This window comes from Ptychodera flava, chromosome 20 (genome assembly GCF_041260155.1).
Source record: "Ptychodera flava strain L36383 chromosome 20, AS_Pfla_20210202, whole genome shotgun sequence".
Lineage (NCBI taxonomy): Eukaryota > Metazoa > Hemichordata > Enteropneusta > Ptychoderidae > Ptychodera > Ptychodera flava.
Genome location: NC_091947.1, coordinates 8,241,688 through 8,267,155, shown reverse-complemented (window position 1 = coordinate 8,267,155; position 25,468 = coordinate 8,241,688). Strand labels below are relative to the sequence as shown.

General features: G+C 37.3%; 1 protein-coding gene and 3 non-coding genes across 4 annotated transcripts in view; all 4 read right to left on the bottom strand.

Moving 5' to 3' along the window:
* Positions 1-9,533, bottom strand: part of LOC139119925 (ectonucleoside triphosphate diphosphohydrolase 8-like) — a 30,964-nt gene extending 21,431 nt beyond the window's left edge. Inside the window, exon 1 of the mRNA XM_070683885.1 lies at positions 9,372-9,533. The gene's annotated coding sequence lies outside the window, so the exon portion shown is untranslated. The remainder of the gene's footprint in view (positions 1-9,371) is intronic.
* A 6,623-nt stretch (positions 9,534-16,156) lies between these two features.
* On the bottom strand, positions 16,157-16,273 carry LOC139120897 (U5 spliceosomal RNA). Its single transcript, XR_011549175.1, has one exon. It is a non-coding gene; the product is annotated as a U5 spliceosomal RNA (small nuclear RNA).
* A 3,319-nt stretch (positions 16,274-19,592) lies between these two features.
* Positions 19,593-19,709, bottom strand: LOC139120896 (U5 spliceosomal RNA). Its single transcript, XR_011549174.1, has one exon. It is a non-coding gene; the product is annotated as a U5 spliceosomal RNA (small nuclear RNA).
* Positions 19,710-22,900: 3,191 nt separating this feature from the next.
* LOC139120895 (U5 spliceosomal RNA) lies at positions 22,901-23,017 on the bottom strand. Its single transcript, XR_011549173.1, has one exon. It is a non-coding gene; the product is annotated as a U5 spliceosomal RNA (small nuclear RNA).
* Positions 23,018-25,468: the final 2,451 nt, after the last annotated feature.

Here is a 25,468-nt window from a genome sequence, read left to right as displayed (position 1 = left end):
TGTCTATCAGTTTTTGAATTCAATATATGCTAGCGCTCACATTTGCTTGTTGTTTTCGTCATGAAATCCAATTTTGTTGTACATTGTGTCTGCCTCCAAAGCAGTAGTCCAAGTATAACTAAGTTATTTATTTTTTTCGTTTCTCGAACCAGATATTTTCCCTATTACTTATCTAAAAATCTTTACATAATGCATCATACTTCTCAACATGGTAGGGATTGCCAAGAATATTAAACATCTTGCTGTCTGGTAGTACCACGAATATCTGATGCAGGATATGCCTCACTGACTTGTAAAACGTTAAACAGACAGAAATGATCTGACTTATAGCGAAATATTTTGATTGGTCAGGTTATCATTGAAAGCAATTTCCTATACACACACCACACAGCAAAATTATTTGCCGTGGCCAATAAAGCTCAAACTTTCCTCCAAGAAAGTTTCAACCATTCGCCTACCAAATCAAGAATAAAAATAAGGGGCAGCCGTGCAAAGTTTGTTATTAGAGAAACCAATTACTTAACATTTATCGATATTTGAAATTGAAAATGGCCGCCATCCCTGTATTACCTCTATGGGGAAAATATAATTTACGATTTTCGAAAAACTAAGACGGTGAAAATCTTTCTTACTGCAAGAACTTTAAAATGAGCCCCAAAAGTGGTAGATCAGAAAAGAATTGTAAAAATGTGAGAGTATGAATATCTGTCCCCGAGGCGCATTCCACCTTAGGGCCCTTAACCGTCCATTCGCTTCCTCTGACATTGTGTGCCTGATGACTTCCTTCATGAAAATGTCGCTTGGATTAGTTAAAAATTTATCTTCTCTACTTATGTAAATTTAGAGATCCATAAGCAGTTTCTCCAACTTGGACACAGTTTACTGGCTGTGCATTACACTTTGTATATGTTTTTGACATTGAGCAAGAAACTCCTTGAGAGACCCGTCTCTATGCTATGCAAAATCTAAATGATTATAGGGACACCACAAACGAAATATACATTTACTGAACGATTCCTGTGTTAGACAATTGATTAATTGCAGCCACTTTCTTCTACTTCAACTCCATACAATGCTCCTGAATTATTGCATCCATATTTGTCTTGATTGGAGAACAAAGAGTACTGACTTTGATATATTTGACTCGTCCTTCACTCCATTATTTCACATCGTTCGACATGGCACAATCATCTCGCACACTAACTGTACTTGTGGCTTTGAACTCGTTATGTACTACTTACAAAATATTGTCGACATGACGGTGATCCTTATCAAGTACGATCACATCAGGATTCAGCCAGTGGTTAAAGTCCCTTACTGTCAGTAAGTATCAGCTGCCCCAGGACTTATTTGGACTACAGTAAGTTTCATACCAAGATCTGCTTGTGGAGAACCCTCGTAGACCTAGCCGACCTAGCCATGCAGACAGGACGATGACAAAACCCAGGCCACTCTTTAAAGGCAGACAGAGTGAGAAGAAACATGGATTCTAACTCGTGAGCTATGGTAACTATGCACTTAGCAGCCAAGTCGGTTCCAAAAGCACTCAGCTTAACCCAACTTAACAAGGGTGGCTCAATAACTGAGCTTGGCTTATAAATCGAAAGAAGGCGTCTATAGCATCTAAGTTGAAAGACTATATGGTCGCCGGTCGCATGCATGTTCTTACTTGTTTAGTACAAATCTGCATAGCAATCGATAAAAATGCACTTATGTCACCTCAACACGACATCACTTTCATAAATATGGTATGTAGATCAACAAATTATCTAATTTACAAAGACCAAAGTCTAACTTCTACTGACATAATGCTCAGTTTGAGATTGAATCCAACAGGGTCAATTTTAATTCATTGCTAATACGGTGTCTTCAATCGGGTTCGAATTCACAACATACGGCATCGAGTCACCTAGCAGAGAAGCAACAGACAGGACCGCTCGGCCAAATGCCCACTCTCAAAGAAGATTGGTTCATTAACCGGGCTAAGTAAACGCGTTCACATCTGCCAGCGCGACTTTGATAATTCCAGTGGACTTAACTTAATATGCTGGGCACAATCGTAGCTACAAATCGTCTTAGCAGACAAAAAACTCGTTTTAAAATCCTAAGTGTCACATTTCCCAGAAATGCCACTGTGGGTTAAACAAGTGCAAGTCTCAACTGTGTCAAAAGCAAAACATTTAGTCCGATATTGTTTTGCAACTTTTGACTTGTTCTGTACAAAAAAAACCCTACTTGACGAAGCTAGCTGCTGCTGTGGCTATGTGAAATAACGAAAGCTGATGCAAAACTGACATTTCACCAGAGGTTACCTGAACAAAACGGCGTGACGACCTGTACTCTCTTTGGAAGCCAATAAGGTTAGGTTTTTTCGCTCTTTATTTATGACTTATTTGTAAAGTTTCCCCTGGCTATTGGGCTAGAATGTCCCCTCTCATTGTTAGTTTTGCCATAGACCGTTTTTCTCGAGGGTCTATGGTTTTGCATGGAATTTCAACCGGCAAGCTATGGTATCTATTCACCTACTAATCAATTCAGCGTCCAAAAGCAGTCAGCCACATCCGTCACCAAAAGGTAAATAAAACATGACTTAAATTGAAAGAAGGCGTCCATGTATAAATCCCAGAAACAGTACCTTTACTTTACATTCTCTGGCCCAACTAGGGCTAAATGAAATTGTTGCTAGCCGAAATCGTGACATAAAATTAAACTTCCTTATTTCCAATCGGCAATTATAACTAGACACTCATCTTTCCTGCCACACAAGGCCATTACAACTTTTACTTTCAGACCAAACATTCAATTAAAAATAAATTTTCATGTAGGTTTAAACAACTTGTTTATTGTTTTAAATTATTTATAATGATTTCGAGGGCGTTTTACTTGACTTTCGTTCAATATAAATCATGCTTAGGTTATCTTCTCCCTTGTTGTTGATTCTGACTTTCATTGAAAAACAATCTGCTATCCAACTTTCAAATATATCTGCACACAACGTCAATGTGAAAATTCTTAAGCCATTAAATTATAAAATTTGTTTTTGGTTTCACGACATAACACTGTTGTCATAACAACCTTAGCATTGATCAGTCACCAAGCAACCAACTCAGGACCGGGAAACATCTCGTGAATACGACCATTATTCTGATTCAAAAAACGTGACATCTGGGTCACAAACTTTTTTTTAGGTGTTCAGGAAAGGATCGTTCAGTTTTGATCGCTCGGGGTGGCAAATTCTTCTAAAGCCTCTGAAAAAACAAGTGAATCCCTCTTTCCACTGAAAACAGATGATCTCATCTTGCTAGACAATAAAATTACACATTCGCGCCCAAATGCACCATTCCTTTGGTATATTTTGATTATTTTGTCGACTTTTTGTGGTATTCGTACTATTTACACTAAAGTTGGAATGACAGTATTTGGCTTTGCAGTATTGTCTATAAAACCCAAAATTAAGTCTGGAATTAAGTCCGATGTTCAACAGTAACGATTAATTGCTTTAAGTAAACATTAGAGATTAAAAACTTTCCTCATTACTTATGTTGCAGCCAATTAGGGTAGTATTTCTAGTTCTGATTGTATTTTACAGCTTTTAAATATTTTAAAATAAGCACGATTGAAACTAATTTGGGATAATTGGATTTTCATATTTTTAAAATATCTCAAAAGTGTAAGTTGCTCTTTGGCTGATAGTTGCAATATCACAAATTACTCATAAAAACAAGTGTGTAACTTAAAAAAAAGCAGATGAGTTTACGTTTGCAGATCAAACAGACATTACTTCACCATCCAATTATCCCAAATTAGTTCCAATCGTGTTAATATGTCTTTTCGTTGAATGCCTTCCTTGTTTCCTTTGGCTTTCTACTATATCCACTGATATCTACAATAAATTTCAATAAGCCTGCTGCAAAGCAAATTCCTACATTTGCACATAGATCTGTTTTCTGTAAAATAACTGTACGGCTACCAAAACTATCAAAATATATGGCCATTTAGCGTATAGGGGCTACGAAAATGGCAAATTAATAGACCTAGATAACCGCCGCTTCTGAGCAAGGAGGATGCAACCTGAAATTCAAATCATTTGATTAAGGACACAATATCGCTGCGAATCTGTGAAAATATCGAGTTCTACTACGACTCTGGACTCAAGGTCTGTGTGCGATACAATCTTAAAGATATTTACAATGTATTTATATGTTCAATATTTATGGTTACTGTGCATAGTGCCTTAGGAACAGATTTCATACTCTTTATTTTCACACTACTTTTCTGGCCTGCTGTTTATTTTTACTTGAAGTCTGTAGAGCACTCGTGTCTTTCCCGCTTTGCTTTTGTATTAATTGACAATTTAATTTTTCACTATAGAGTTAACATGGCCGCTGTTCCCCCCGTTAACTCACTGGACAGAAGCAGCCATTTTGGATTTCAAATATCGATGAATTGCTGGTAATTTGTTTCTTCATCACAGAATTCTATGCATCAACCACTTATTTATATTGTTGGTTATGAAAGAGAACGGTTAAGAGTTTCCATGTGGAAAAGGTTGAGCTAAAGTTTTGACGCGCATACTATTACTACCATACAGAGCATTACAATTCAAAAATCCCACTTTGCTCACTGTGTCTGAATATTACAGTAATTGGCGATGAAAACAGTAAAAGATGCTTTTCATGTATATCCCCTTGTTCTTATTTCCCATGGTAAGTTTTTCTGTTTCTTGAATGATAGATATCAACAGTACAACTATCCAAGGGGCACAATGTGAACTACTGAACAACCCGAACACGGGCTCCTGTTACCACCTACTTTACCAGTCGTTCGAGATTGCAGTATTGATTTTGTCAGTGGTTTTGTTGTTGTTGTTTCTTGGAGCTATTGATTTACTTGCCTTGAATGATAAGATTGCTGGAATTCATTTTATATCATATTAATATCTGGCTTGCACCTGTGGCTTGCCTCACCTGGTCAGGAACGAATCATTTCCACTCCGCTTACATAATTATGGCAAGACAAACCCTTACAGATTTACGATAGCAATGCATTGAAAAGACAAACAATACTTGTATATAGATCATCGTTAAATGACTTCAAAGTATGGAAAATATGCTAAGAAATCGCCTCTATTTCCATGAATACGTTTATACACTAGAACAATGCTTTCTGATAGGGTAGAAGGTTTCATTTTTGAAAGTACGGCTCCTTTTTGTAGTTTTAATTTCAAAATTACCCTAGAAATGTGGAAGCCCTCCTCGTAACGCGGGCCCTAAAAGCAGAAGTAAAATTTTGAATAACAACTTGCAAACAAAGTACTCATGTCACGTCAACACAACACCATCGTGACTTGGAAAGTAAGTGGCAGAATTAGGTATGTCGACTGATAAGTCTTTGTCTCACCTGACAGAAGATTGTGATGAAAAGGCAAATAAAGTTGCCATTTCAAGTTGACTTCCTATCTTTTGATTAACAATTAAAAAAAAAATTCTTAGTGTTTGCTGTGATCTGAACAACACATACATTTCCTAAATAACCCAAGTGCCAATGTGTAAACATTGCTTTGTAATTTCTATTGTAAGCGTGATTCCTGACTTCCCTATACGTGGGTACATGGATGTTACCAAAAATTAACGTGCTCAGGTCAACACTTTCAGATGATATCTACGATCAACAATCCAATTTACAAAGATGGAATTCTAACTTCTATTGACATTAATCGCTTTTTGTTGGGTGCTTTTACGGTCTTAATGTGTATAAATATGACGTCAAAACAAATTCAATAATCCAGTTCATACAAGGTAATAAATTACCAGGTCCTTCAGTACAAAATGTCAAAAACAAAATATTAACAAGATAATGAAGGACCATCTTGAACCACGGATGCAATCGTAATGTGTAGGTAAGATGTGTCAACACGACGTTCCTGTATTCATTCACTGATAAATGACAAAATTTACGTTTGAAGTTATGTAAAAGCAAAATTCACAGTTGTATTTCTTTGCCCAGTCACATTTTAGTATTAACACGGAGATTAAACTTCCTTTTCGATGTGCAGACATTTCCAATTGGCAACTGTAACTTGACTTTCACCTTTCCTTCCACACAACGTCATAATAACCTTTACTTCCAGACCAAATATTAATTTTCACGGAGGTTTAAACTATTTAGATTGTTTATATTATTTCGAGAGCAATTTAATTTTACTTTCGTTCTATTTAAATAATACTTTATCTACTTTCGTTTTAATTTTGGCATATCAAGTTTATACGGATCTAGAAACTACACTTTTTAAGTTGTCTTTTTCCCTTGCAGTTGATTCTGACTTTCATTGAAAAACAAACTACTATTCAACGTTTAAATATGTCTGCACACAACGTCAATGTGGAAATTCTTAAGCCATTGAATTATAACATTCGTTTTTGGTTTAATTACACAACACTGTTGCCATAACAACCTTAGCATTGATCAGTCACATAGCAACCAACCCTAGACCGGGAAACATCTCGTGAATACGACCATTATTGATTGATTGATTGATTGATTGATTTAGCACTTAAAAAATAACCATACAGTACAAACAAGAAAAAAGACAAAGACAGAAGTGCTGGGCAAATCGGCACGACAACAATTAATAAAAAACAAATCATTTTGCTCACGTTGAATCATTGCTTCATAAAAATACTCCTTTAACTTTCTTTTAAACAGTGAATTTGAAGTAATACTCTGTATATTTCTTGGAACTTTGTTCCATTCAACACTAGCTGTATATACAAAACTATTCTGATAAACCGAGCCCCACCTTGAATAAAAATAGAATAGGGTCCGGATCTCGTTCTATGGACATGACTGTTAAAAACAAAATGATCAGACAAATATTTCGGTGCTAATCCTAATGTAACTCTATGAACATGATCGAGTTTTATATATACGACTCTGTGGCTAACAGGTAGCCATCCCATTTGTTTGAAGTGAACCGATTCAAGGTGTGCTCTTGCTGACATACCAAGGGCAAACCGTATAACTTTATTTTGGGAAGTTTGAAGTTTTTGTTTGCTTTTTAAAGTCAAGGCACTATACCAGTAAGAGCTTGCATAATCAAAATGGCATTGTATCAAACAGTTAGCCAACAGTTTTCTCGTATGAAAATCTAAAAACTTCTTATTACGATATAAAAACTTGAGACGAGAGCATGTCTTTTTAATAACCTTAGATGCTACTGTTTCACCAGACAAGGATTGATCCAAGTCAGTACCAAGATATTGTACACATTGTTTTGCAGCGATGTTGACATCCCCACACAGAACCTGCATTTCCGAACACTGTTTTAATTTACGACTAGAACCAAACAGGATAGATTCTGTTTTACCGACATGAAGAGAAAATTTATTACATGTATCAATTAGCCATTCATTGAGATAACCCAATTCCTTACTAAGTTTTGTTTGAATATGTCTCAACATCTCTGCCAGACACAAGAAGAGCTGAATCATCAGCATATAAGAGCAGTTTGCATGACACTGCTGATTGCATATCGTTTACATATATTGAAAAAAGTAAAGGCCCCTGAAAGGACCGTTCAGTTTTCACTGCTCGGGTTGGCAAATTCTTCTCGAGCCTCTGTAAAAACAAGTGAATCCCTCTTTCCACTGAAAACTGATAACATCCTCTTGTAAGGCAATAAAATTACACAACCGTGCCCCAATGCACCATTTCTTCAGTATATTTTGATTACTTCGTCGTCATTTTGTGTTATTTACACTTATGTTGGCATGACCAGTATTGGGCCTGGCATCACAGTCAATAAAACGAAAGTAAGTTTAGAATTAAGTCCGCTGTACAACATTACGATTAATTGCTCTGAATAAAAATTCAAGATTAAAAACTTTCTTCATTACTTATATTGCAGCAAATTAGGGCATTGTTTCTAGTTCTGATTGTATTATACAGCCTAGAAACCGCTGCTTCTGCTTAAGATAGATGCAAAGTAAACTTCAACTGATTTGTTTAAGGACACAATATCGCAGCGAATCTGTAGAAATATCGAATTCTACTACTACTCTGGCCTCCAGGTCAATGTGAGAGACAATCTTAAAGATTTCTGCAATATATTTATATGTTCAATATTTATGGTTACTGTGTACAGTGCCTTGTGAACAGATATTCATACTCTCAATTTTCACAATATTTTTCTGGTCTGCTGTTTATGTTTACTTGACGTCTGTACAGCACTTGTGTCTTTCCCCGCTTTGCTTTTGTATAAATCTACAATTAATACCCCCATGGAGGTAACACCTGTGGCTTGCCTCACCTGGTCAGGAAGCAATCATTTCCTCTCTGTTTGCATAATTATGACAAGACAAGCCCTTACAGACTTAAAACAGCAATGCATTAAAAAGACAAACGACTTCAAAGTATGGAAAATATGCGAAGAAATTGCCACTATTTCCATGAATACGTTCATACACTGTAACAATGCTTTTTGATAGGGTAGATAGATTTTGTTTTTGAAAGTACGGCTCTTTTTTGTAGTTTTAATTTCAAAATCACCCTCGGACTTTGGAAGCCCTCCTCGTAACGCGGGCCCTAAAAGCAGAAGTAAAATTTTGAATAACAACTTGCAAACAAAATACTCATGTCACGTCAACACAACACCATCGTGACTTGGAAAGTAAGTGGCAGAATTAGCTATGTCGACTGATAAGTCTTTACCTATGTCTCTCTCACAGAAGAGAAGATTGTTCAGTCACTGATGAAAAGGAAAATAAACTCGTCAAAGTGCCTTCTCATCTTTTGATGAACAATTTAAAAATATGCACTTAAATTCCAAGTGTTTGCTGTGATAGAGGCACCAGACTCACTATCAGAGGATGGTGAGTTCGAGACCCGATTCAGGACCCGGTAGGTCCAGAATCTCGGACTAACTCTCAGCTAGAGGAAGGTGAGTTCGAGACTGAGCACAGTGTTTTGCCCCTGAGCAAGGCACTTTACTCCTCATTTTACCTTCTTATTTTACGAAAATCGATAATTTCATTTTCCCAATAGAGTTAACACAGGGACGGTGGGCATTTTGAATTTCAAATATCGGCAAATCTTAGGTAATTTGTCTTTCTACTACCCAATTTTGCACGGTAATCCCTAATTTTTATTTCTGCTTAGGTAAGAGAATGGTCGACATTTTAAGCAAAAGTTTAAGTCTTTCACTTTCGATGCACATGTTACCTTTACGCAGACGAATCATTCGTTTTAAAAATCACATGTCAAACATTTACGCAAACGCTATCGTGGGCTGCAATGTACAAGCTTATCGCTTGTAAACAACACAAATACTACATGTGATTCGCAACTTTTAACTTATTCAGTCATTTACTTACCTAGCTTCGAACACTGTTTTAGTTGTGTGAAATAACGAACAGCAGTTGCGAACTTAGATCTCACCAGAAATTGTCAAAATGAAAGGGCCCCAGTCGGTCAGCGACTATGCTCTTCTTGGAAACCACTAGCGTCGGTTTACTAGCCGTTGCTCTTTTTTATGTGCTGCTTCGTCGTAAAATACATGTATGTAAATGCGTAGGTAAGATGTGTCAACACCACGTATCTGTATTCATTCACTAATAAATAACGCTGTCAACATATTTAAAAAAAATAAAACGGCGTCGGTTTAGGCTAACTTTCATACATAAACTAATTTCCTCTTCATACTGTTTGTGATCCTCCATTGGTCCATACCAAAAAGGTCAGAAATCTGACAGATGATTCCTACACATTTTCAGAAAGATGGGTTTGAAGTTGTGTAAAAGCGAAAATCACATTTGCATTTCTTTGCCCAGTAGCACTATTGACAAGGAAAGGTCGGATTGTTTGAACCATGCGTAACATTTAGGGACCGTTCGGTTTTTACGGCCTGGGGGGGGGGGCGGCAAAATCTTGTCGCCGGTGTTCAAAAAAAATAAAGACCCCCTGCATTTTTCGTGAAAAAAAGATGACCCCCTTTGTCAGACGAAAAAATTCGATGAACCCCCCCCCCCTCCCGGCAAAATCTTGTCGCCGGTGTTCAAAAAAATAAAGACCCCTGCATTTTTCGTGAAAAAAAAGATGACCCCCTTTGTCAGACGAAAAAATTCGATGACCACCCCCCCCCCCCCTCCCGGCTGAAAGTGAACCAAAACCCATATGTCAAATTTATCCGCACGGTTTGGATTTGAACTCCGGTACGCGGCGCACTTTATTCGTGTAGCAGAGATGCCAGTGCACAAACTTCTCAGCCATATCCATGCAAACGTCTGTTAATTAGGACGACTGTAAGGCAATTTTTAACTTCATTTCCATAGACAACTTATGTCCATGGACATTGCATAAAGTAAACTTTATTGGAGTGGTTCGCCAAAAGCAGCCCTCCGGTTAAGAGGGTCATGGGCCATTACGTAAAGTCAACTTTATTCTAGTGGACCACCAAAGGTGGCCCGCCGGTAAAGAGGGTCGATCATGGCCATTGCATAAAGTAAACTTTACTGGACAGGGCCACTGAAGGCGTCCGGCTGTTAAGATTGTCATAGGGTAATACATAAAGTATATTCATTGTAGGGGGCAGCCAAAGGCAGCCCGCCGGTAAAGAGGGTCGATCATGACCATGGCAAAAAAGTGAACTTTATTTGGTAGGTATTATGTTCTTGAACCCCCCCTTTCCTGCCAGTGAAAAAGGGATGACCCCCCTTCGCGGATTCAAAAATTACGATGATATCCCCCCCTGGATTCCCCCCCCCCCCGCCGTAAAAACTGAACGGTCCCTTATTGCTTGAATATGGTGGTTTTAATCAGGTTCGAACTCACAACGTACGGTACCCAGTCACCTAGCGGAGAAGCCACAGACAAACAGCTCGGCCAAATCCCTAATCTCAAAAAAGATCGGTTCAATAACCGAGCTTACTTGCTACAATTTTTCTGACTGCGACCCCTCAACACGCTGTAGAGTTCATGAAGCACTCACGCTCGTACGCTCACTATCACACGTCGCACACAAACTATCTGAACTATCGAAGCAAAGCAATGAATACATCGCTTAAACTGAGCGAAAGACAGCCTCGGGGACAATTTTGTCCACCATCTGAGTTATCAACCCAGGGTAGAAAATATGATGGTTTCAATCGGGTTCGAATGTTATAGCTATGTAAACGCAGCTATCTGTTGGCGGGGTAGCGTGCGTCGCTATGTGGGTCATCAAAAGGTCAACCCCGCCACGGATACCTGGCGGGGTTGACCTTTTGATAACCCGCATAGCGACGCACGCGACCCCGCCAACACATAGCTGCGTTTCCACAGCTACGAATGTTATAACTCGAGAACGACACTGTGATGTGGTCACGGACGTATTGTGTACTAAGACAAACAATAAAAGTACCCAACAAGATAGTAAATTATCCTGATAAAGTCGCGAATACTTTACTTAACGAATGTGGGAGCCAACAAAATAAGTAAAAAAATACTGTTAACGACAAAGTTCATAGCACGGCAAAGTTTCACAAGTTTGCCACATGGTCGTAAACCACACGCATCTTTACATCAACAGCTAAGCGCTACCTGGTAAGTAGTCTCGGTTACCCAGACTTATCTGCGCTTCCGCTGCGCTACAGGGCGAGAAGCGCAGAGAAGCGGAAGCGCAGAGAAGTCTGGGTAACCGAGACTACCCGTTAAGAGGCTTGATTTTTGCGTAGGTCAGCGGAGCGGAAATTATGCTCTGGCTCGCGAGAACGAGTTGACCAATGAGTAGGCCTGACCGAAATATCGAAAGATCCAACCCAAACAAAAAGTAGGAAAGCTGGAGCTCCTCGGGTGCAGTGAGAACCACAAAGATACAAATGTTATATTGAAAGTGATCTGAGACCTATGATTAAATTGCAGAATATGAAAGAAAATCATGTAGTAATTACATGTTGTCTCGACTCGAAATAATCGGACTCTCTGCATGTCAATGCTGTCGTGGTGTAGGTTGATTGCAAGACCGATTTGCACGCTGTGCAGGTTGTGAATACCATAGCATATATTTTAATCTTTATCTGGACATGACAAATCATCATGCTTTCGGTCGTTTTCACAAGCAGAAGTTTTATTTGTAATGTCTTGTTAAAATAAAAACAAAACGACGTGGAGTCTCCAGACATGTAAGTCGAATGCAGTGATTCTACTTTTGGCCTGAGACATTGATGGTATCTAGAACCTCTCCTAAGAAACACCCGAGAGGGCCTCATAATATGTGACAACATATGCCCGCTCGTCACGAAGACCATAACCTATACAGGATCCACATTCGGCTTCCCTCTCTCTTGTCTCTTGTTTATAGCAACATGGCAATGTTTTGGTTTTGTCATTCGTTACATAGGAGTGAAGGTTGGTCTGAAAAATGTCACAACAGAGGGCCCTTTCTAATATTGGTTCAAACAGTAATTTTAGAAGTGCTATCATATATGATCAAATTTGACCATGTATGTTCAGCCAGGCTTCGACAATGCCAGACTCTATAATAGCATTGATGGTGATAAATCTCTGTCAGGATACAATGGACACTATGACGCAGATTCAGTAATTGCTCTTTGGTGCAAAGATGGTAAAACATGCATAAGACCCCGACACGGATATACCCTACAAGAATACAACATGAGGAAACTACACGGAATGATGGGGAGGATACCCTTGAATATTATATTGAAAAACCTGTGCAGGTACTTGGAAGCTGATGCATGTTGATATGAAACCTGACATGCGCATTGTGTATGTTGGCAAAAAGATTATTTTGAGCCCAGGTACTGTAAGGGAAAACCTTGCGAAATTTCAACAGCTCACCAATTTGCGCACGATAGTCGGTACAATTATTTGACCGTATCCTGTTTTGTATGAAGACCTGACTGAAGACGGAAGCGTTGATCTTCGACAGCCGTCTCGGAAACAGCATTGTTCAGCACTGGTTCGGTTGACATTTAAAAGCAACCCTGATCACTCAAATTTGGCATATTGGTGGCTGTGGCTCAAAACGTGTGCCACAGTCAAGCAGAAACAACACTGACTTTATTGACTGCATACGACATCAGCACCTACCCCAGAGGCAACAATGACAGCAATTGCAGCAGCAAAAGAAAAGACCATGTCTGCCTTTTCCTTTTATTGCAAATCTTTTGCTTCGCACAAGTCCCTTAACAATAAAGCCGAAAACAAAACTTTTTTTTAAAAAAATTGCAACTTGGTACAAACTGAATATGCTTGAGTGTACAGGACAAATTATGTTGAGTGTATAGGACAAATGATTCGAGATAAAGTGATGTTTTCATCAAAAGTGTGAAAGAGCAAAAATTTGCCCCAAATCTTTGCATTGGCTAATTTCATCATCCATTTAAAATCTTTGAATGAGATCCATAACCGCTACAAAACCAACTTTAACGGTATCGGAAGACTCGACTGGTTTCAGAGGAGACGCCCTTTCGGGGGTGAAATGGGGGAAATCTTGAAAAATGCAACTCTGCAAATTTCAATATGATTTTAGCAAAACTACCATAGTGAGAAACATAAGTTATAAACGACATTACACCGTTTTGGACAAGTGCTCTGAGTAAATATATATATATATATATATATATATATATATATATATATATATATATATATATATATATATATATATATATATATATATATATATACACAACTGAGTTGATCAGGATAATCTAAGATATTACATTTCCACTACAAATTTGTTTCGTATAGGCTGCAGAGCCGCCTACACTCATCGGGTGGCTGTGATCGACTGAGACTTTTGGCGGAAAACGATTTCTTTTGTTTTGTTTTTGTTGGCACCTGTTTGTTGCAAAAGGTTGAATAATTAGTGACTGCACAAGATAAATTTTCCCCTGTGTCTGCAGGTCGATACTAATTCTTTTCTATTGTTGAGGGAGCACATTTCTGGATATCTGAGGAGTATGAATTTCTCGTGGAGGCACAGATTGCATTTTTTTGTAACGTTGGAGTATGGATTACATTGCTTTATTATTTTCCAGTCAATCCTGTATTCTGTCTTTGCATCTTTCAGTGACCAAATGTGCTTGCTCAGTTCGGTGCTGTTTCTGTATTTTGTGCTGCGGAATGATAGCATGTGGTTATTTTATCTTGTTTTGAATGGAGTCTCCGTCAGGCCGATGTATGTTGCGTGTGTGTTGTTGTCTTCTCTGGTGACCGTTGCTTGGTAAACCACGCCCTCGGTGAGGCATTTTCCTGGCAATGGGCATTTGCTCTTTTGTCTGCAGTTGCATTCTTTACTGGCGATGGTGGCGGTTGTATTCTTGTTTTCCATTTCCCTGGCGAGTACTGCTTTGTTGTGTGAAATGAAATTTCTTTTCCCCAGGATCATGTAGGTTCCGACAGGCTCGAGCTCTAGGTATTTCGCGAAATAATAATTGCTCAACTGCGTTTCTTTGTTGCTTATATTTCTCCAGTATTTGTGTAAAGAATTTAACATAGACCCTGTTAATTATAATTGGGTAGCTATTGTTTTGCTCTCTTCTTTCTCGCCGTGATTGCAACAAAAGGTTTGAGTAAGATCTTTTCCCCAAATACGCGAATCTTAATAGGTAGAATATGCTGTGTTATCCAATGTACGCCGAAGGTTCCAATCTGACTGTCTGTACAGTACAGTATTTCTGATCAGTTGATAAGCAAAACGTGACTGAATTACATCCCCAACAAATGTATATTGCATGTTTCCTCGGTGAAGCCAGAGGACATCTGGTTCATTAAAAACAAATAACTGAACATGAATTGAAAACATATGCGTGCAACAGGTCTTTCCCGTGTGATGGCATAGTTTGAACTTGCAAGAAGCATTGTTAACTTGTACCTCTTCAGTGATTTAGCTAGTCAAGAATGAGAAAACAGTTATCTATTTTTAGTTTTACATCTACATTAAATTGTATTCAAGTAACGATAAGTTAAGTTGTGTTTCCTTACATGGCAAGAAACAGTTACTTTTAGGTTGAACAGTTAACACTCTATCTAAATCTTACAGCTAATCCGTCAACATATTATGCATAATCCGTTCGTCGGCACTCCCAAAGTTTATTATGTCATAGAGTTTAACTCGAGAACACAAGAACGGAAGTTCATAAGATTGTCACAGATGTTTATGGAATCGGTTGTCTCTAAAATCGTGTCTCAGTTTTTATTTTTGTTAAGTTTTTTAAAGATCTTTAGAATCGAGTTATAGCTGCTTAATGAGGCGGCATTTTGAGACAAGTCGGTTGATAAACTTTGATTCAACGCTGTGAAAAAACCAAAGCCTTTTTCAAAAATCTCAGACTCATTTTTAGCTCACGTGTTAACACATGTGAGCTAATGTCATAGCGATATCTGCCTGTCTGTCTGAGTGTGTGTCTGAGTGTGTGTCTGTCCGTCTGTCTGTCTGTCTGTCTGTCTTTTTACACAATAACTCAAAAACGCCTGGACAGAATCAAGTCAGATTTGGTAGACAGGTACCAAATGCTAATTGCAAGAACTGATAAGATTTTGGTTAGTGCGGCTTGCATATTAATAAAGTTATGACACATCCTTTTTTCATATAATGGTTTCAAAATGGAGACAGTAATGACAGTGTCGACATGTATCAGATCATGCTGTAATTAGTAATTAAACTATGGGAGCAGTGAGCGAAAGTTGATGAAACCTGATACATATAATGATATAACAGATATTTGATTGTTCTGTGAAGCGTACTACTATGAATGAACCTATTTATTATAAACACGTGAGCACATTCAGTTCACATCTGGTTGTACCCAGTATTCTGAAGTGCAGTTACTCTTTGACATCCAGACAATATACCCCTTCCGCTCGGACTTACTTAAACTTATTTGCGTCAATTCACCCAATTTCTTTGCATTTTCACTAAAATCCTCGTGAATATTCATCGCCCATTTATTTTCTAGATCAAACAAAAACATTCTTGGAAATACCTTTCATTTGGTAAAATGAGAGGTAAAAGTTCATAGCCTAACCGCAAAAATAATGTTTGAATTTAAGTCGTCGCAAAGGTACTCTTTCACTGGCTTCCTAACACTCATTTTGTGTAAGCCTGGGTATAAAGCCGCGTATATAGCACAGACACTATCTTTCACTTTAATATTGCCCTGCGCCAGGCAGGGCTCGCAAAAATTGTTAAAGACTCATTAATTGTTCTTCTGCACGGAAATCTTTAGTAAAAGGCGAAAGATTTATGCGAGATGCAGAAAAACCAGAGTACTAATGGAAAGGAAGTGCAGGTCAGCATATCTAGACAGGTGCAACTTTCTATACGGTTTCCATGGGTGGTTTATTATTTTCGTTCATTGATTTGTTGTTGCTATTTTTCATTATATTGTCATTTACTTTGTGGCATACACCAGAAGCACTCCATTAATATACACAATTTATGACACCTGAAAACGCTTCCAAACTGTACGAATTGAAAGGAACAATAAAAAATTGTGAACATATCTTTCTGTTGACTTCTGGGAAATGCATATATTAGCATATCATTATACTTACAGTTGTAGCCAAGTTTATACTATGTTCTTTTTTGTTAGGGCTAATTTGGATTCAGGTTTGGAGTGGGAGTCACGTACAAATTTGTGATTCGATTTATTTTAGTGTTCTTCTTTTCAGAGGAATGTAGTTGATGAAAATGTAAGGACTCTCAAATTTCTACAATTATTTTCTATTTTAGCCTACCTCTTGTACTTGTGGGGGTTCATTTTGCAGGTCGCATAGTCATGATTTGACTGTAAGTGAACAGGAACTATTTTCAAATTGACAACTTCGGGATTCAAAATCCATACGAATACATGTTTTACATAGAAAATACGGTTTTTATTCAAATTATGCGAAAAAAATCAATAAACCGCATAACAGCGATTTAAATATATCAATTTTCTGTTCGATGGTGAAATTCGTTCTATTTTTCGACAGATTTTCATGATTGTCATTTATATGTAAACCCCAAAATTTGGAAAGAAAAACTATGTAAGAGAGGCGTGTAATAAAGACATTATAGCCCAAACAAGGGACTATGTACCCTCGAGGCCGGAGACCATTTGCCCTCCTTACGTATGGTAAAAGGTCACATACCCTCTGGCACATAGTCAAATGTTTGGGCTGATATAAAAAATGTAAATATAAATCTCGTATGTCACAATCTGACATAAAATTAACAGTATATATGATGAAACGTAAATCATTATCGTAATAACGTACTAACCGTAGACGTTATGCTAATCGACAATCACTGTAATAGATATATATCTTTATCTCTTAGCACGCTTGAAATCTATCCATTCAGCTGAAATTATGTAATAGTTTGGAGGGGTTGCAGTCAGAAAACTATAGCTCGATTATTTAGCTACTCTTTATCGAGGATTGGGATTTGGCCAGGCAATTTTGAATGTGATATCTTCGCTAGCTGACTTGCTGTCGTTCGTTGTGAGTTCGAATCCGATCATGAATTTTCTCAGTTTATTAGTATGGAACAGTCATTGTGCAAACCTAAATACAATAAATCCTTATTTTCCTCATGACATCGATTGGCGAACGGGACTTCACAGTCACAACATACTTTATTTTAAACTTTAGAACCAAATGGTCCAAGGCCATCAGAGACAGGTGCCGTTATAAAAAATACAGTATCTATCACTAAGGAAAGTAAGGTTAAACAGCAAAAGAGATGCACATTATTTAGTTTTATTTCGCAAAATCTTTCACATGTAACCTTTACAAACATTGAAATAAAAACATCAAGTAAATTTCTTGAAATGTATCCAAGCTATAAGAAATCAATTAACCCGAACTCCAAACAACGATGAGTCCATTTTACACCACACTGGATTTGGTAACAAAACCTTAAGAAAAATCTCAAACGATCAAATCATTATGATAGTGGTTTTCTTATTCAAGGAACATAAGCATATACAAATAAAATCTGTGAATTTAAAGGGAATCAAGATCAATGAAGAGACACTAAGCTTTCAAAATACCGCCAAGAAGGTAGTATGCACCTCGAAAGTGAAAGACTTGAACTTTTGCTCAAACTTTCCTGGATGAAACTTTGAACGATTCTCTTACCAAATCAACAATAAAAATCGGGGGTCACCATGCAAAGTTTGGAACTAGCGACACAAATTACCCAACCATTTTTTTTGCGATATTTGAAACTCAAAGCGGCCGCCATTGCTATGGGGGAAAATTAAGTTTTGGATTGTCGAAAAACTAAGATTGTGAAAGTTTTTCTTTCTCCAAGAGCTTCAAAATGAATTCCCACAAGTGGTAAATCAGCAAAGAATTGTAGAAATTTGAGAGTCAGACTATCTGTCCCCGAAGCGATTTCTACCCTAAGACAATCACAAAAACAAACTAAGGTCACCGAAGTCGGGCACAAGTTGATTAAGCGGTTCATTGCTATCTATTCCAATATCAGCCAATCATAATGTTTCACTAAAATCGTATCACCTATAAAGATTGTCAGCCATGTGTGAATTTCGGGAAGTTGCCGCCCTTTCGTTGACACACATGTACAGACTGAACTGCCCAGGTACAGAATGTACTGAAAAAGAAAGTTGCCGAAATGTATGCAATAATGCCACACAGCTTTCAGTTTTATTCAGGACATTGTTATCAGAAGATGATGAGTTCAAGACCCAGTAAGTCCAGAGTAACAGACTCACTGTCGGAGGATGGTGAGTTCGAGACTCTAGCATGGCGTCGTGCCCTTATGCAGGGCACTTTACTACTCATTTTTCCATTGGACAATTGGTAATTGTACCTTGTCCTGTAATTGGGCGATGTCTGTTGGATGATGGATTAAAATTAAAATAAAATCACATCCGGATTCAAGTTTATCACAATTATATTTCAGTTTTGTAACACGTATGGTTAATTTGTAGATTACATTTATGGTTCACAGTTTTTTATATTTGTGGTGAATTTTATTACAATTATTATTGGTATTACATATACTGTGATTATTACATTTATGGAGGTTACAGAGTGACATTGATACCAGTTTTGGTGATATCGGAATACACAGTGTAACGCAGCTGAGTGAAGTCGTACACATACTTCATGAAATGACTTCAGTCACCTGTACTGTTGACGTGCATTTCGATACCAAACTTTTTATTTTTGTTTTTGTTTTTTAAAGATCTTAAGAGTCATGTTATAGCTGCTTAATGAGACGGCATTTTGAGACAAATCAGTTGATAAACTTTGATTGAACACTGTGAAAAAGCTCAAGCCTTTTTCAAAAATCTCAGACACATTTTTGTACCCAGTATTTTGAGTGCAGTTACTCTTTGACATCCGGATAATAGCCCTTCCTCTCGGACTTAAACATTTTTGCGTCAGCCAATTTCTTTACACTTTCACTAAAATCTTCATTCACATTCATCGCCCATTAATTTTCTGATATTTGGTACTTGGGTAAAAGTGCATGACCTGACCGAAAAAATCACGTTTGAAGTCGTCGCAAAGGTAAGGTGCAAAGCTTCCTTACAGGCTTCCTAAGCATGTGATCTATCTTTGGCTTTAAGTATTGCCCTGCGCCAGGCAGGGCTCGCAAAAATTGTTAAAGACTCATTAATTGTTCTTCTGCACGGAAATCTTTAGTAAAAGGCGAAAGATTTATGCGAGATGCAGAAAAACCAGAGTACTAATGGAAAGGAAGTGCAGGTCAGCATATCTAGACAGGTGCAACTTTCTATACGGTTTCCATGGGTGGTTTATTATTTTCGTTCATTGATTTGTTGTTGCCATTTTTCATTATATTGTCATTTACTTTGTGGCATACACCAGAAGCACTCCATTAATACACAATTTATGACACCTGAAAACGCTTCCAAACTGTACGAATTTGAAGGAACAATAAAAAATTATGAACAAATCTTTCTGTTGACTTCTGGGAAATGCATATATTGCAATTCATTATACTAACGGTAGCAGCCAAGTCTATACTATGTTCTTTTTGGTTGGGGACAATTTGGATTCAGGTTTGGAGTGGGAGTCACGTACAAATTTGTGAATGTCGATGAACAGGAACTATTTTCAAATTGACAACTTCGGGATTCAAAATCCATACGAATACATGTTTTACATAGGAAATACGGTTTTTATTAAAATTATGCGAAAAAATCAATAAACCGCATAACAGCGATTTAAATATATCAATTTTCCGTTAGATGATGAAATTCGTTCTATTTTTTCGACAGATTTTCATGATTGTCATTTATATGTAAACCCCAAAATTTGGAGAGAGAAACTATGTAAGAGAGGCGTGTAATAAAGACATTATAGCCCAAACAAGGGACTATGTACCCTCGAGGCAGGAGACCATTTGCCCTCCTGACGTATGGCAAGAGGTCACATACCCTCTGGCACATAGTCAAATATTTGGGCTGATATACAAAATGTAAATATAAATCTCGTATGTCACAATCTGACATAAAATTAACAGTATATATGATGAAACGTAAATCATTATCGTAATAACGTACTAACCATAGACGTTATAAATGTAATGCTAATCGACAATCACTGTAATAGATATATATCTTTATCTCTTAGCACGCTTGAAATCTATCCATTCAGCTGAAATTATGTAGTAGTTTGGAGGGTCGCAGTCAGAAAACTATAGCTCGATTATTTAACTACTCTTCATCGAGGATTGGGATTTGGCCAGGCAATTTTGAATGTGATATCTTCGCTAGCTGACTTGCTGTCGTTCGTTGTGAGTTCGAATCCGATCATGAATTTCCTCAGTTTATTAGTATGGAACAGTCATTGTGCAAACCTTATACAATAAATCCTTATTTTCCTCATGACATCGATTGGCGAACGGGACTTCACAGTCACAACATACTTTATTTTAAACTTTAGAACCAAATGGTCCAAGGCCATCAGAGACAGGTGCCGTTTATAAAAAATACAGTATCTATCACTAAGTAAAGTAAGGTTAAACAGCAAAAGAGATGCACATTATTTAGTTTTATTTCGCAAAAATCTTTCACATGTAACGTTTACAAACATTGAAATAAAAACATCAAGTAAATTTCTTGAAATGTATCCAAGCTATAAGAAATCAATTAACCCGAACTCCAAACAACGATGAGTCCATTTTACACCACACTGGATTTGGTAACAAAACCTTAAGAAAAATCTCAAACGATCAAATCATTATGATAGTGGTTTTCTTATTCAAGGAACATAAGCATATACAAAACAAAATATGTGAATTTAAAGGGAATCAAGATCAATGAAGAGACACTAAGCTTTCAAAATACCGCCAAGAAGGTAGTATGCACCTCGAAAGTGAAAGACTTGAACTTTTGCTCAAACTTTCCTGGATGAAACTTTGAACGATTCTCTTACCAAATCAACAATAAAAATCGGGGATCACCATGCAAAGTTTGGAACTAGCGACACAAATTACCCAACCATTTTTTTTGCGATATTTGAAATTCAAACCGGCCGCCATTGCTATGGGGGAAAATTAAGTTTTGGATTGTCGAAAAACTAAGATGGTGAAAGCTTTTTTTCTCAAGAGCTGCAAAATGAATTGCCACAAGTGGTAAATCAGCAAAGAATTGTAGAAATTTGAGAGTCAGACTATCTGTCCCCGAAGTGCTTTCTACCCTAAGACAATCACAAAAACAAACTAAGGTCACCTAAGTCGGCCATAAGTTGATTAAGCGTTTCATTGTTATCTATTCCAATATCAGCCAATCATAATGTTTCACTAAAATCGTATCACCTACAAAGATTGTCTGCCATGTGTGAATTTCGGGAAGTTGCCGCCCTTTCGTTGACACACATATACCTGCTTAATAATACAGACTGAACTGCCCAGGTACAGAATGTACTGAAAAAGAAAGTTGCCGAAATGTATGCAATAATGCCACACAGCTTTCAGTTTTATTCAGGACATTGTTATCAGAAGATGATGAGTTCAAGACCCAGTAAGTCCAGAGTAACAGACTCACTGTCGGAGGATGGTGAGTTCGAGACTCTAGCATGGCATCGTGCCCTTGTCCAGGGCACTTTACTACTCATTGTTCCATTGGACAATTGGTAATTGTACCTTGTCCTGTAATTGGGCGACGTAAGTTGGATGATCGATTAAAATTAAAATAAAATCACATCCTGATTCAAGTTTATCACAATTATATTTCAGTTTTGTAACACGTATGGTTAATTGGTGGATTACATTTATGGTTCACAGTTTTTATAAGTGTGGTGAATTTTATTACAATTATTATTGGTATTACATGTACTGTGATTATTACATTTATGGAGGTTACAGAGTGACATTGATACCAGTTTTGGTGATATCGGAATACAAAGTGTAACGCAGCTGAGTGAGTCGTACACATACTTATCAAATGACTTAAGTCACCTGTACTGTTGACGTGCATTTCGATACCAAACTTTTTATTTTTGTTTTTGATTTTTAAAGATCTTAAGAGTAATGTTATAGCTGCTTAATAAGAGACAGCATTTTGAGACAAATCACTTGATAAACTTTGATTGAACACTGTGAAAAAGTTCAAGCCTTTTTCAAAATCTCAGACACATTTTTGTACCCAGTATTTTGAGTGCAGTTACTCTTTGACATCCGGATAATAGCCCCTTCCTCTCGGACTTAAACATTTTTGCGTCAGCCAATTTCTTTACACTTTCACTAAAATCTTCATTCACATTCATCGCCCATTAATTTTCTGATATTTGGTACTTGGGTAAAAGTGCATGACCTGACCGAAAAAATCACGTTTGAAGTCGTCGCAATGGTAAGGTGCAAAGCTTCCTTACAGGCTTCCTAAGCATATGATCTATCTTTTTCTTTAAGTATTGCCCTGCGCCAGGCAGGGCTCGCAAAAATTGTTAAAGACTCATTAATTGTTCTTCTGCACGGAAATCTTTAGTAAAAGGCGAAAGATTTATGCGAGATGCAGAAAAACCAGAGTACTAATGGAAAGGAAGTGCAGGTCAGCATATCTAGACAGGTGCAACTTTCTATACGGTTTCCATTGGTGGTTTATTATTTTCGTTCATTGATTTGTTGTTGCCATTTTTCATTATATTGTCATTTACTTTGTGGTATACACCAGAAGCACTCCATTAATATACACAATTTATGACACCTGAAAACGCTTCCAAACTGTACGAATTTGAAGGAACAATAAAAAATTGTGAACAAATCTTTCTGTTGACTTCTGGGAAATGCATATATTTGCATATAATTATATTTACAGTAGCAGCCAAGTTTATACTATGTTCTTTTTGGTTGGGGACAATTTTGATGCAGGTTTGGAGTGGGAGTCACGTACAAATTTGTGAATGTCGATACATTCGATTTATTTCAGTGTTCTTCTTTTCAGAGGAACGTAGTTGATGAAAATGTAAGGACTCTCAAATTTCTACAATTATTTTCTAATTTAGCCTACCTCTTGTACTTGTGGGGGTTCATTTTGCAGGTCGCATGGTCATGATTTGACTTTAAGTGAACAGGAACTATTTTCAAATTGACAACTTCGGGATTCAAAATCCATACGAATACATGTTTTACATAGGAAATACGGTTTTTATTAAAATTATGCGAAAAAAATCAATAAACCGCATAACAGCGATTTAAATATATCAATTTTCCGTTAGATGATGAAATTCGTTCTATTTTTTCGACAGATTTTCATGATTGTCATTTATATGTAAACCCCAAAATTTGGAAAGAAAAACTATGTAAGAGAGGCGTGTAATAAAAACATTATAGCCCAAACAAAGGACTATGTACCCTCGAGGCAGGAGACCATTTGCCCTCCTGACGTATGGCAAGAGGTCACATACCCTCTGGCACATAGTCAAATATTTGGGCTGATATACAAAATGTAAATATAAATCTCGTATGTCACAATCTGACATAAAATTAACAGTATATATGATGAAACGTAAATCATTATCGTAATAACGTACTAACCGTAGACGTTATAAATGTAAATACTAATCGACAATCACTGTAATAGATATATATCTTTATCTCTTAGCACGCTTGAAATCTATCCATTCAGCTGAAATTATGTAGTAGTGAGGAGGGGTCGCAGTCAGAAAACTATAGCTCGATTATTTAACTATACTCTTTATCGAGGATTGGGATTTGGCCAGGCAATTTTGAATGTGATATCTTCGCTAGCTGACTTGCTGTCGTTCGTTGTGAGTTCGAATCCGATCATGAATTTCCTCAGTTTATTAGTATGGAACAGTCATTGTGCAAACCTTATACAATAAATCCTTATTTTCCTCATGACATCGATTGGCGAACGGGACTTCACAGTCACAACATACTTTATTTTAAACTTTAGAACCAAATGGTCCAAGGCCATCAGAGACAGGTGCCGTTTATAAAAAATACAGTATCTATCACTAAGTAAAGTAAGGTTAAACAGCAAAAGAGATGCACATTATTTAGTTTTATTTCGCAAAAATCTTTCACATGTAACGTTTACAAACATTGAAATAAAAACATCAAGTAAATTTCTTGAAATGTATCCAAGCTATAAGAAATCAATTAACCCGAACTCCAAACAACGATGAGTCCATTTTACACCACACTGGATTTGGTAACAAAACCTTAAGAAAAATCTCAAACGATCAAATCATTATGATAGTGGTTTTCTTATTCAAGGAACATAAGCATATACAAAACAAAATATGTGAATTTAAAGGGAATCAAGATCAATGAAGAGACACTAAGCTTTCAAAATACCGCCAAGAAGGTAGTATGCACCTCGAAAGTGAAAGACTTGAACTTTTGCTCAAACTTTCCTGGATGAAACTTACCAAATCAACAATAAAAATCGGGGGTCACCATGCAAAGTTTGGAACTAGCGACACAAATTACCCAACATTTTGCGATATTTGAAACTCAAAGCGGCCGCCATTGCTATGGGGGAAAATTAAGTTTTGGATTGTCGAAAAACTAAGATTGTGAAAGTTTTTCTTTCTCCAAGAGCTTCAAAATGAATTCCCACAAGTGGTAAATCAGCAAAGAATTGTAGAAATTTGAGAGTCAGACTATCTGTCCCCGAAGCGATTTCTACCCTAAGACAATCACAAAAACAAACTAAGGTCACCGAAGTCGGGCACAAGTTGATTAAGCGGTTCATTGCTATCTATTCCAATATCAGCCAATCATAATGTTTCACTAAAATCGTATCACCTATAAAGATTGTCTGCCATGTGTGAATTTCGGGAAGTTGCCGCCCTTTCGTTGACACACGTGTACCTGCTTAATAATACAGACTAAACTGCCCAGATACAGAAATGTACTGAAAAAGAAAGTTGCCGAAATGTATGCAATAATGCCACACAGCTTTCAGTTTTATTCTGGACATTGTTATCAGAAGATGATGAGTTCAAGACCCAG